We start from the raw sequence: 11,888 nt of genomic DNA on the forward strand, positions 1-11,888 counted from the left end.
TTGGAACACAGCCATGCTTATTCATTTATGTATTGTCTATGACAGCTTTCAAGCTGTAATACAGAAATGACTAGTTGCAACAAAAACCATAAGGCCCGCAAAGCCTAAAATATTTATTATCTAGCCCTTTACAGCAAAAGTTTGTTGACACGTAATCTAAATTCTCTAGCCCAAATATAAACAGGAGTGCTAAGGAAATCTGACCCCTTTCACCCATAATGTCTCCATAAACAATGTGATCCCTTTTCTGGTAAGTAACCAGAATAGCCTGGAACATCAAAAATATCCATTTATACCTTATCATCAAGATATCCTTGTTAGGGTTGCCAGGCAACACATAGATGTCAAATTCAATTTGACTTTCATCCTAAGTATGTCTTATGAAATATGTGTTTATCTGAAATCCAGATTAACTAAGTATCCTGTATTTTTCTTTGCTAAATCCGGCAACCCCACCCCTGATGTACACCCCATGGATATGTGTAGATCAAATCAAACACCATTGTAGTAACACCATTGTCCCACTGTAGTAAGGAAATCAAGACAGCCTATAGATAGAGAAACTACTTATAGGCTAGTATTTTCGGACTCCGAGTGAGAGAACACCCAACTCAAAATGAACTAAGCAATTATGAAATGTATTATTTTACAACATGGAGTCTAATAGAGCATAGAGTCAGGGAGATACTCTACATCAGGGCTCCAGCTTTATGTTTCTGTGATTCTTGTTAGGACTGCCCTTGTCTTTGTGCCGGAGTGATCCTCAACACATAGCAAGGTAGCTACAGAAATTCCTGACATTATAACCAGAGTTGTAACTTCCAGAGTCAGCAATGAAGCCATATCATATTGTGTGTCTTTCGAAGGAGGAGACAACCATTCTCCAGAAGCACAATAGCAAAATTCCATTGAATTTTCTTTGCCTAGAATTGATAAAAGAAATTAGAGTACCATGATTGTTTTGTGTTAATCATTTGAGGGTAGAAGGATATTGAGAAGCACCCATGATTACCATTAGTTCACCTCTTTAGCTAACCGATATCTACAAATATTTTTAGAAGTTGTAACATCTACACAAACACATTCATATCTTTCCTGAAGAAAGACCAAAATCTCTTCTGTATCCAGATCCAAGTGTGAAGTTCCTGACTTCCTATGTAGTCCTCTCCATCAGGTTCAGATATTGCTCCTGGCAACCTAAGGTTAAAAGATGAGGGATCTACCCTTAAAATCACTGGTACAAAAAGGGCAGAAGGGACATGATAATAATATTAATAAAATTCCAATTGCAATAAAGGAAGAATGAGAAATTAAACTTGAGAGTTATTAGCCCACACTATATATATTCTGTTGGAGAGACAAGAGAAGATTTAATTCCCCAGGAAAATAATATGGCTTTTTGTTTGTTTGTTTGTTTGTTTTGTGTGTGTGTATGTGTTGTTTGTTTGTTTTTTTAGACAGAGTATCGCCCTATGGCTAGACTGGAGTGCAGTGGCATGATCTCAGTTCACTGCAACCTCCACTTCCCAGTTTCATATGATCCTCCTGCTTCAGCCTCCCGAGTAGCTGGGACTATAGGTGTGCACCACCACACCCAGCTAATTTTTTTTGTATTTTTAGTAGAGACGAGATTTCACCAGGTTGGCCAGGGTGGTCTCGATCTCTTGACCTTGTGATCTGCCCGCCTTGGCCTCCCAAAGCACTAGGATTACAGGCATGAGCAACCACGCCCAGCCAATAATACGTTTTTTAATCAACCAACCTGGCAGCATTATTCTGTTCTATGCATGTAAATCCTTGTACATTTTCCCCTATGATCATACCTGAGACAAGTGGTGTGAAGACAGACCTTGTAAAGAAAAGCTTCAACAGATCATTTTAAGTTGCTGAAATTTTTATGGCAAGAATAATTCCACAGGAAAATGCAGTTCTCATAAAAATTTATTAGGTTTCAGGCATTTTTGCTTCAAGTCCACAATTAAAGATCTTAATTTACATGTGATCTTTGAATATGTAAATGTCTGTTTCTGGCTATACATTTCTGTGTTCTTCCCTTCTCTGTTGGCCCCAGATAAGTAGCCTCTGCCCTGAAGAAATGTGAAATTATTGTCTTTGGTGGAGAGGCACCAGGAATAATCTAATCTTTTTCTTAGGATTGGCCTCTTTTCCACAAAAGAATGACTAATAGGAGGGACTTGAATGAATTCCACTATGGTAACCTGCAAAATTGCTGTCTCTCTGTTGACATTTAAATTAACTTTAGCTAGGAATAGAGAATTTGGCTATTCTACCCATCAATGGACTTGGTTATAGATCAAAGATATAACTTTTCTTAAAGTCACGTAAGTCATACTTCTCTCCTATGTGCATTTGATTTGACCATATTCAGCTAAATCTTTTCTTTTAGGAATTTACCAATAGCATTGGGCAACATCACATCATTTCATATTTCAAACTTTCCCTGTGGCTTTCCTAACACTAAAATCTGTGTAGAAAATGAACTAAGTCCCAATGTACAATAGGCAACAGTTTAAAAGAATGTTGGCAAATGCTTCATTGATGGTCACCCATTTCCTAGCCTAGAATTGGTGGGTCTTTTAGAGTAGGAAATTCTCCCTTCTCCCCTCTACTCTCTCCACTCAGCAAGTATACCTTTTAGGGTATGTTCCCTTGAGCACTCTCCTTCATTTTCCCACATTCTGTATCACTTAGGAAGTCTTCAACATAAGTAACAAAATGCTATTTCAAATTGGCTTAAATAAGAAAATACATTAATCTCACATAATTAGAATTCCAGAGGTAGGGGAATGCCAAATTTGGATGTAAGAACACCAGTTGCTCTTCTCCATCATGCTTTGGGCTGTGCTATTCTTTAAGGGTGGCAGCTTCATGCTCTGGCTGATTTCAATAGTGCCAGGCATTACTTTAAGACAGTAGAATGTCCTCCAAAATCAGAAAGTAGTTTATCATTCCTGTTTCTTTACTAAAGACAAGCAAGAAGCCCAGAAACATTCTAGCAATCTTTTCTTCTTGTTTCAGTGGTCAGGACTTGTCACGCATGTATGCATGAGCCAGTCTCTGGAAAGAAAATGGGAAGGCATTGCTGTTCAGAGTAATCACTTGGGGTGATTATTACAAACCCCAGTCATGTATCAATGCACTAAAATGCGATGCAGTGACAGATGAAGCAGTGGGGCTGGTGATGTCTTTCTCCATCCTAGTACTAACTTCCTACATCTTATTAGTTGCAGAAAAACATGTTATTGTTTTAGATGACTTTCTGGTCCTTTTAAGCAGAATTTAGAAAGCGAGACAGGAATTAGTATGCATTCATATTGCTATCTTACACATGTCACCTCATTTTTTAAAAAATCTGTAATAATAAATCCAAATTCTGAAGCACATTTTTGGTGGCAAGATAGCTAAATGAAACTTTTTTTTTTAATTCACAAAATCTGTCTTCTGGGATTTAGGAAAAAGAAGGCAATATAAAACTTCAGAAGTTAGTTTCCATTTGTAAAGAAAGAACAAAGATGAAGCCTTAAGGGACCTTCCAATCTATAAAAGTAATTATTTTTCCCTGGTAAGCAATAGTCTCTACTCTGAGGTATGTGAGATGTTTTTCTCAAATTTTATTTGGCATGTAGCTTGACTTCCACAATGCCTCACATACTGCATGGCAGTCCAAGGCATTGAAACCTTGTCTACTTGATATAGCAGGGGCAACCCCTCCAGGTTGCAAGGCAGTAGGCCAAATATCTGTCTGAGTTATGAAGACATCTAAAGTGCGGAGGGTTGTAAGTGCCCACCTCCAAAGCTGGTAATAAACACCCTTTGATAAAAAGTGCCCATTTCACTCTCGACACATTTAAAGCCTCTTTTTATAAAAAGACAAAAACTCAATGGGCTTGTGAAAATGCATGCAATGGGAGGTCCCAATGTGTTTTATGAACAGACTATTGAAGATGTTACCTGAAGATGTAGTCCTCAGGCTCCAGCTTTTTCTCTAAACAGAACCTCTCTCCCTTATGTAAATCATACGTTAATCAAGTGAATTACCCCCACCAGCCATAATGCACACGATATGCATTTCTTGAGTGTGTAACATGTGACATGTGCTATTCTGGGCACCAGCAATACAGAGATGAGAAAAAAAGAGCCTGATCGGCTCTCAAAGAACTCACAATCTAGTAAGAAAAACACCAGCCATGCTGACAAACAATTGCATTAGAAGAGGGCAGGTGCTATAACAGAGCTTTGCAGAGACAAACAAGGGACAGAGAAGACAGTGGTCAGGGAAGGCTCCACTCAGGTAATAGTTCTACCTTATCTGAGCCTTGAAAGATAATAAAGAGTTGCTCAACCTTTTTTGCTTCCCAGCATGTTGATTTCACCTCTATCTTAGAACTTGTATTCTGTATGAATGCACTCCTGGTATGTGTCTGCCTGAACAAGAGTGCAAGCATCTCAAAAGCTGAGAACACAGCTTACTCATCCGTTTTATGCCCTGGGCTTCTTACAAAACTAGATGCCTGGAAGGGGTCCATGCATGTCTGTTGTGTCAATGTATGTCAGTCTTGGACCTCAACTCTGTTTCTGGTCAATTCAAATTCAACATACTTAATGTAAAAGTAATCTCCTCACATTAAACTCTCTGATTTGCCAATTTCTGTCAATAATTTAGTTACTTTCCACATCATGCTGAATCAAAAATATCTGAATTATATTTGATTCCTTCACCTACTTTATGTCTACATCTAATTACTAAGACATCTTATTGATTTTCCTTTCATGGTATCTATCTTGTGATTTTGCCATTGTAGAATGCTACTTGATATCACTTCTGATGTTATGCTTATTTACATAGGTTTCTAATTTCTCCCATTTTACGTACTTTTCCTTGAATTTCATCCAGAAACTCACTGCTATGTCTAAGGACTTCCACTTCTGACTCTATTTGCCATCTACCCAAACAAAATGAAAACATATTCCTATGAAATACCTTTTTTACAAATCAGATATATTTTCCTCACAGCAAAAGATAAAGGGAGAGGACTGGAAAAAAAATTGTCATCATTTGATATATTATCTATTGCTGCATAACATTTTACAGCACACTTAACAACTTAAAACAACACACATTAATTATACCACAGTTCCTATGGATCAGGAGCTTGAGTGGGTTCTCTACTTCAGGGTCTCGCAGACTGTAATTAAGGTTTCAGCTGGGCTAGAGTCTTCTTATCTGAAGCTCGGGGTTCTCGCCAAGATTATGTGCTTGTGTTTGTTGGAAGAATTCCATTCTTTGAAATTGGAGGAATGAAGCCCTCAACTCCTAGAGGCTGCCCACAGTTCCTGGCCACGTGTCCTTCTCCATAGGCAGCTCACAACAGAGAGGCTTGCTGCTTTCAGGGCAGCAAGACAAAAGACAAAGTCTGCTTGGAGTTACGCAGGTATGTACATCATATTATAATCATGGGAGTAACATCCCATCACCTTTACCACATAATATAATGTAATCATGACATTTACAGGTCACAGTTCTCACCCACACTCAAGGGGAGAGCATCACATAGAACCAGGGTAATCAACAGTCTCAGTTCATTTTTGATATTTGATTGGAGATATGCCTCACCTCTCCTCTTTCCCTTCTGCTTGCATCTGGGTCAGCTGAAAAGCCTGGATCCTTCTTCCTTTGAGGCCAGTGGAGGTTCACTCCACACAAACCCTGCTGTGTGTGGGAACCTTAACCCCAATCACACTCTCTGACAACCATAACAACTCCCATTCAAGACTCCTTTCCCTGTTCATTTAGGCCATGTTTGGATCAGGTTGGGAAGCTAGCCTTACACAAGAAATAAGACTTTTCATGCTCTGTGTGTGTGTGTGTGTGTGTGTGTGTGCCGCGCATGCGTGTGTGTGTGTGTGTATGTGTGTTTGTGTGTTTGTGTGTGATCATGTCTTGATATCTGAACCAAATTTGTGGGGAGGGAGTAAATCCATCCTTTTTCCACAGAGCACTTAAAATAGACATGAAAATCAAGAGGTGGGCATCATGGGCAGACCCCTACCAGGTTTAACGTTGCCACAAGTGGAAATAACACGTACTCCATCTGCTAAAAGCCATGTTCAGCCCTTGTGTTATGGGAGGTATAGGAACCAAGTTACCACAAGAATCTGCCTTGCTGCTATGAAAATATGTTGGATAACTATGGATACAAAAAAGCACATTTCTAGGATTTCATATTTTTAGACATCGGTAGGCAAAAATCACAAACTTAGCTATATATGCAATTGTCGAAGAATAATTCAAAATGAAAAGGTAATGAGAAAGTTTTAAATATTTAATTAGCATGAAATATGTATACAAATGTGTCACAGGTAAAAATAGAAAGTAGGCTAAACGTAGCAAGAAAAATATGATTACATTTGCATTGCTACTATAAAAAAAATGCAGTGTTATTGTGTCCCCAGCTGTACCTGGTCATAAGAAAAATACAAATGAGATTTTTTTTCATCCCCATCTCCATACAAAGAGTTCAAGTCCAAGTTCTCTAATTTTTATTCTGTGAAACACCAATATCTAGAACCAGGAACTTTGGATGTCCATTGGCAGTGGGTCACTGGAGAGGAGGTAAAATATATATTGGAGAAGAACCAGTAATGAGCCCCTTCATCGTTAATCCCAGTGCTTGTAAGAGGAAAATTCAGCCCTTTCTTCCCCTTTGAGAAATCAAGCCCAGTTTCTCTTTTCTGAGATAGTTCCACCTCCCCACTGCCCTTGTCTTTTTAGTCTTTGATTGCCAAAAGTATGACTCCATAAATACTTATGTGTGTCTTTCTGACTTGTGCTTGGATGTGTATCTTTTTGAGTCTTTTTTCTATTTCAATATTGGCTTGAGAAAGCAAAGATTGCCGTCCCCTACCCCACTACCACTAGAGAGTAGAAAGGAGGAACAAAAACACAGAAAATGCAACAATTAATATTTCCAGCTATAATTCTGCTTCCAAAAATATATTTGTTTGTTTTAAGGTAGATGCTCTTCTAAAACAATGATAAAATCTCCACTAGTGAAAAATACTTTAATGAAGCCAAGTAATTTGAATATTCCAGCTGTATGGGAAGCTTATAGTGAGCAGGGGCCATGTTTCATTTTTCTTTACAATTACAGTGTTCATGATGATGCCAGGCACTATGGCACATAATAAATGTGGATAATTAAAATTTTAATATATTATCCTTACTAGCAAGTGCTTAGTTTAATTAGAAGAGATGTTCTTATCAATGCTAATATATGAGAATTCTTTATCTTCCATATGTGAAACAGATTCACTACACAAACCTTAAAACTGCACTTAATTTCAAAGAAAACGTTAAAAAAAAAAAAAAAGTCTTCCATTGGTGGTGTGTAGGAAGTGACAGATTAACTTTTATCTTTTGGTGAGTAATGGGTTAGCATGGTAGTATGTTGACTGTGACTCTGCCATCCAATATTCAGCTTTCGTCTGTTACAAGGTTCTATCAGTTAGGTATTGCTGCAAAATAAACCACCTTAAGACTTAGCTATTAAACTGAAGATTATTTATTATTAAATCTCATGAGTCACAACGCTTGGTGTTGGTTGATCTTTACTGGGCTTACTCATGTTTCTGCAGATTAGTGTTACTCCATGCATCTCTCATCCTCCCCCTAAAAAATGAGGGGTAGCCCAGGCATATCCTTCTGGTGGTGATGACAGAGTCTGTAAAGAGCAGTTTTTCAAACTCAACTCTACTGATGTTTTAGGTTGAGTATTTTTTGTTGTAGAGAGTTATTCCATCATACGATGTTCCACAGGATCCTGGGCCAGTACCCACTGGGAGCCAGTAGAAGTTGTGGCCAAAAATGCTCCTAGGTATTGCCAAATTCCCCTAGGGAAAAAACTGCCCCTAGTTGAGAACCACTTGTCTAGAGTACAAGCAGAAACACACAAGGTTCATGAGTACTGGACTTGCAGCAGTTATACCATCACTTATACCTCATTCCATTGGTTAAAGCAAGTTACATGGAGAACCCAGAGTCAGGCAGAGCAACAGAATGTATCCTACCCATAGTGAAGTTATAACACCTGCGAGGGAACACCAATACAGGAAAGTCAGAAGAATTGGGCTATTAAAACAATAAAATTATTTCAACAATTATGAGTTCAAGAACTTTGGTATAGACTTTCTTCCAAGACTAAAAAAAGTTTTCCATAATTTGTGATCTTATTAGATAGAACAAGCTCCCAGGACGTAGATCCTCTACTACTATTCCTTCCTTTTTGGTCTGATTAGTTAAAATACCTACTAGACATAATAGGTATTGAATACATAAAATAACATCAACACCTTTATGCATTAGGTTTTCTCAATATAACACAAAGTAATCAAAATGAAAAATTTTTTATGCTGTACAGTTCTATAAATAATAATAGTAGTTTCTTACCTAAAATGGTATATTCACAAATAACCAGGCATGTATATAGGGAAACATAGAATAGCCCGCTTCATGGTAGAACAACATAAATGCAGCATGTACGCTCTGTGAAGGAGAGCTGTACACGTGTGTTATATAGTAAACGATGCAATTTAAGACCTAAATATTTCCAATTGAGAAATAAAAACAGGTTGTAAATATTGGTTAACACATTTTTTTGTTTTTTGAGACAGAGTCTCACTCTGTAGACAGGGCTGGAGTGCTGAGGCATCATCTCAGCTCCCTGCAACCTCCAACTCCCAGGTTCAAGCAATTCTCCTGCTTCAACCTCCCAACTAGCTGGGATTACAGGTGCTGCCACTACGTCGGGCTAATTTTTTGCATTTTTAGTAGAGATGGCGTTTCACCATGCTGACCAGGCTGGTCTCAAACTCCTGACCTCATGATTCACATGCCTCAGCCTCCCAAAGTGCTGGAATTACAGATGTGAGCCACTGCGACCAGTCGGTTAATACTTTTTAAAAAGAGAAACAATTTCTTCTAGGTTTTCTAGTTTATTTGCGTAGAGTTGTTTATAGTATTCTTTGATGGTAATTTGTATTTCTGTGGGGTCGGTGGTGATATCCCCTTTATCATTTTTTATTGTATCTATTTGATTCTTCTCTCTTTTCTTCTTTATTAGTCTTGCTAGTGGTCTATCAATTTTGTTGATATTTTCAAAAAACCAGCCCCTGGATTCATTGATTTTTTGGAGGTCCTGGACACTTACACTCTCTCAAGACTAAACCAGGAAGAAGTTGAATCCCTGAATAGACCAATAGCAGGCTCTGAAATTGAGGCAATAATTAATAGCCTACCAACCAAAAAAAGTCCAGGACCAGACAGTTTCACAATCGAATTCTACCAGAGGTACAAGGAGGAGCTGGTACCATTCCTTCTGAAACGATTCCAGTCAATATAAAAAGAAGGAATCCTCCCTAACTCATTTTATGAGGCCAACATCATCCTGATACCAAAGTCTGACAGAGACACAACAAAAAAAGAGAATTTTAGACCAATATCCCTGATGAACATCAATGCAAAAATCCTCAATAAAATACTGGCAAACCGAATCCAAGTGTGCTTCATCCCTGGGATGTAAGGCTGGTTCAACATATGCAAATCAATAAATGTAATCCAGCATATAAACAAAACCAAAGACAAAAACCACATGATTATCTCAATAGATGCAGAAAAGACCTTTGAAAAAATTCAACAGCCCTTCATGCTAAAAACTCTCAAAAAATTTGGTATTGATGGAACGTATCTCAAACTAATAAGAGCTATTTATGACAAACCCACAGCCAATATCATACTGAATGGGCAAAAACTGGAAGCATTCCCTTTGAAAACTGGCACAAGACAAGGATGCCCTCTCTTACCACTCCTATTCAACATAGTGTTGGAAGTTCTGGCCAGGGCAATCAGGCAAGAGAAAGAAATCAAGGGTATTCAGTTAGGAAAAGAAGAAGTCAAATTGTCCCTGTTTGCAGATGACATGATTGTATATTTAGAAAAACGCATCATCTCAGCCCAAAATCTCCTTAAGCTGATAAGCAACTTCAACAAAGTCTCAGGATACAAAATCAATGTGCAAAAATCACAAGCATTCTTATACACCAGTAACAGACAGACAGCCAAATCATGAATGAACTCCCATTCACAATAGCTTCAAAGAGAATAAAATACCTAGGAATCCAACTTACAAGGGATGTAAAGGACCTCTTCAAGGAGAACTACAAACCACTGCTCAGTGAAATAAAAGAGGACACAGACAAATGGAAGAAATACCATGCTCATGGATAGGAATAATCAATATCGTGAAAATAGCCATACTGCACAAGGTAATTTATAGATTCAATGCCATCCCCATCAATCTACCAATGAGTTTCTTCACAGAATTGGAAAAAACTACTTTAAAGTTCATATGAAACCAAAAAAAAATCCCGCATTGCCAAGACAATCCTAAGTCAAAAGAACAAAGCTGGAGGCATCACGCTACCTGACTTCAAACTATGCTACAAGGCTACAGTAACCAAAACAGCATGGTGGTGGTACCAAAACAGAGATATACACCAATGGAACAGAACAGAGCCTCAGAAATAATGCCACACATCTACAGCCATCTGATCTTTGACAAACCTGACAAAAGCAAGAAATGGGGAAAGGATTCCCTATTTAATAAATGGTGCTGGGAAAATTGGCTAGCCATAAGTAGAAAGCTGAAACTGGATCCTTTCCTTACTCCTTATACAAAAATTAATTCAAGATGGATTAGAGACCTAAATGTTAGACCTAATACCATAAAAACCCTAGAAGAAAACCTAGGTAATACCATTCAGGGCATAGGCATGGGCAAGGACTTCATGTCTAAAACACCAAAAGCAACAGCAAGAAAAGCCAAAATTGACAAATGGGATTTAATTAAACTAAAGAACTTCTGCACAGCAAAAGAAACTACCATCAGAGTGAACAGGCAACCTACAGAATGGGAGAAAAATTTTGCAATCTACTCATCTGACAAAGGGCTAATATCCAGAACCTACAAAGAACTCAAACAAATTTACAAGAAAAAAAAAACAAACAATCCCATCAAAAAGTGGGCAAAGGATATGAACAGACATTTCTCAAAAGAAGACATTCATACAGCCAACAGACACATGAAAAAATGCTCATCATCACTGGCCATCAGAGAAATGCAAATCAAAACCACAATGATGGTATATATCTCACACCAGTTAGAATGGCAGTCATTAAAAAGTCAGGAAACAACAGGTGCTGGAGAGGATGTGGAGAAATAGGAACACTTTTACACTGCTGGTGTGATTGTAAACTAGTTCAACTATTGTGGAAAACTGTGGCAATTCCTCAAAGATCTAGAACTAGAAATACCATATGACCCAGCCATCCCATTACTGGGGATATACCCAAAGGATTATAAATCATGCTGCTATAAAGACACATGCATACGTATGCTTATTGCGGCACTATTCACAATCGCAAAGACTTGGAATCAACCCAAAGGTCCATCAGTGACAGATTGGATTAAGAAAATGTGGCACATATACACCATGGAATACTATGCAGCCATTAAAAAGGATGAGTTTGTGTCCTTTGTGGGGACATGGATGCAGCTGGAAACCATCATTCTCAGCTAACTATCACAAGAACAGAAAACCAAACACCACATGTTCTCACTCATAGGTGGGACTTGAACAATGAGATCACTTGGACATGGGAAGGGGAATATCACACACCGGGGCCTATTGTGGGGAGGGGGGAGGGAGGGAGGGATGGCATTGGGAGTTATACCTGATGTAAATGACGAGTTGATGGGTGCTGACGAGTTGATGGGTGCAGCACAGCAACATGGCCAATGTATACATACATA

This window comes from Papio anubis, chromosome 8 (genome assembly GCF_008728515.1).
Source record: "Papio anubis isolate 15944 chromosome 8, Panubis1.0, whole genome shotgun sequence".
Classification (NCBI taxonomy): Eukaryota; Metazoa; Chordata; class Mammalia; order Primates; family Cercopithecidae; genus Papio; species Papio anubis.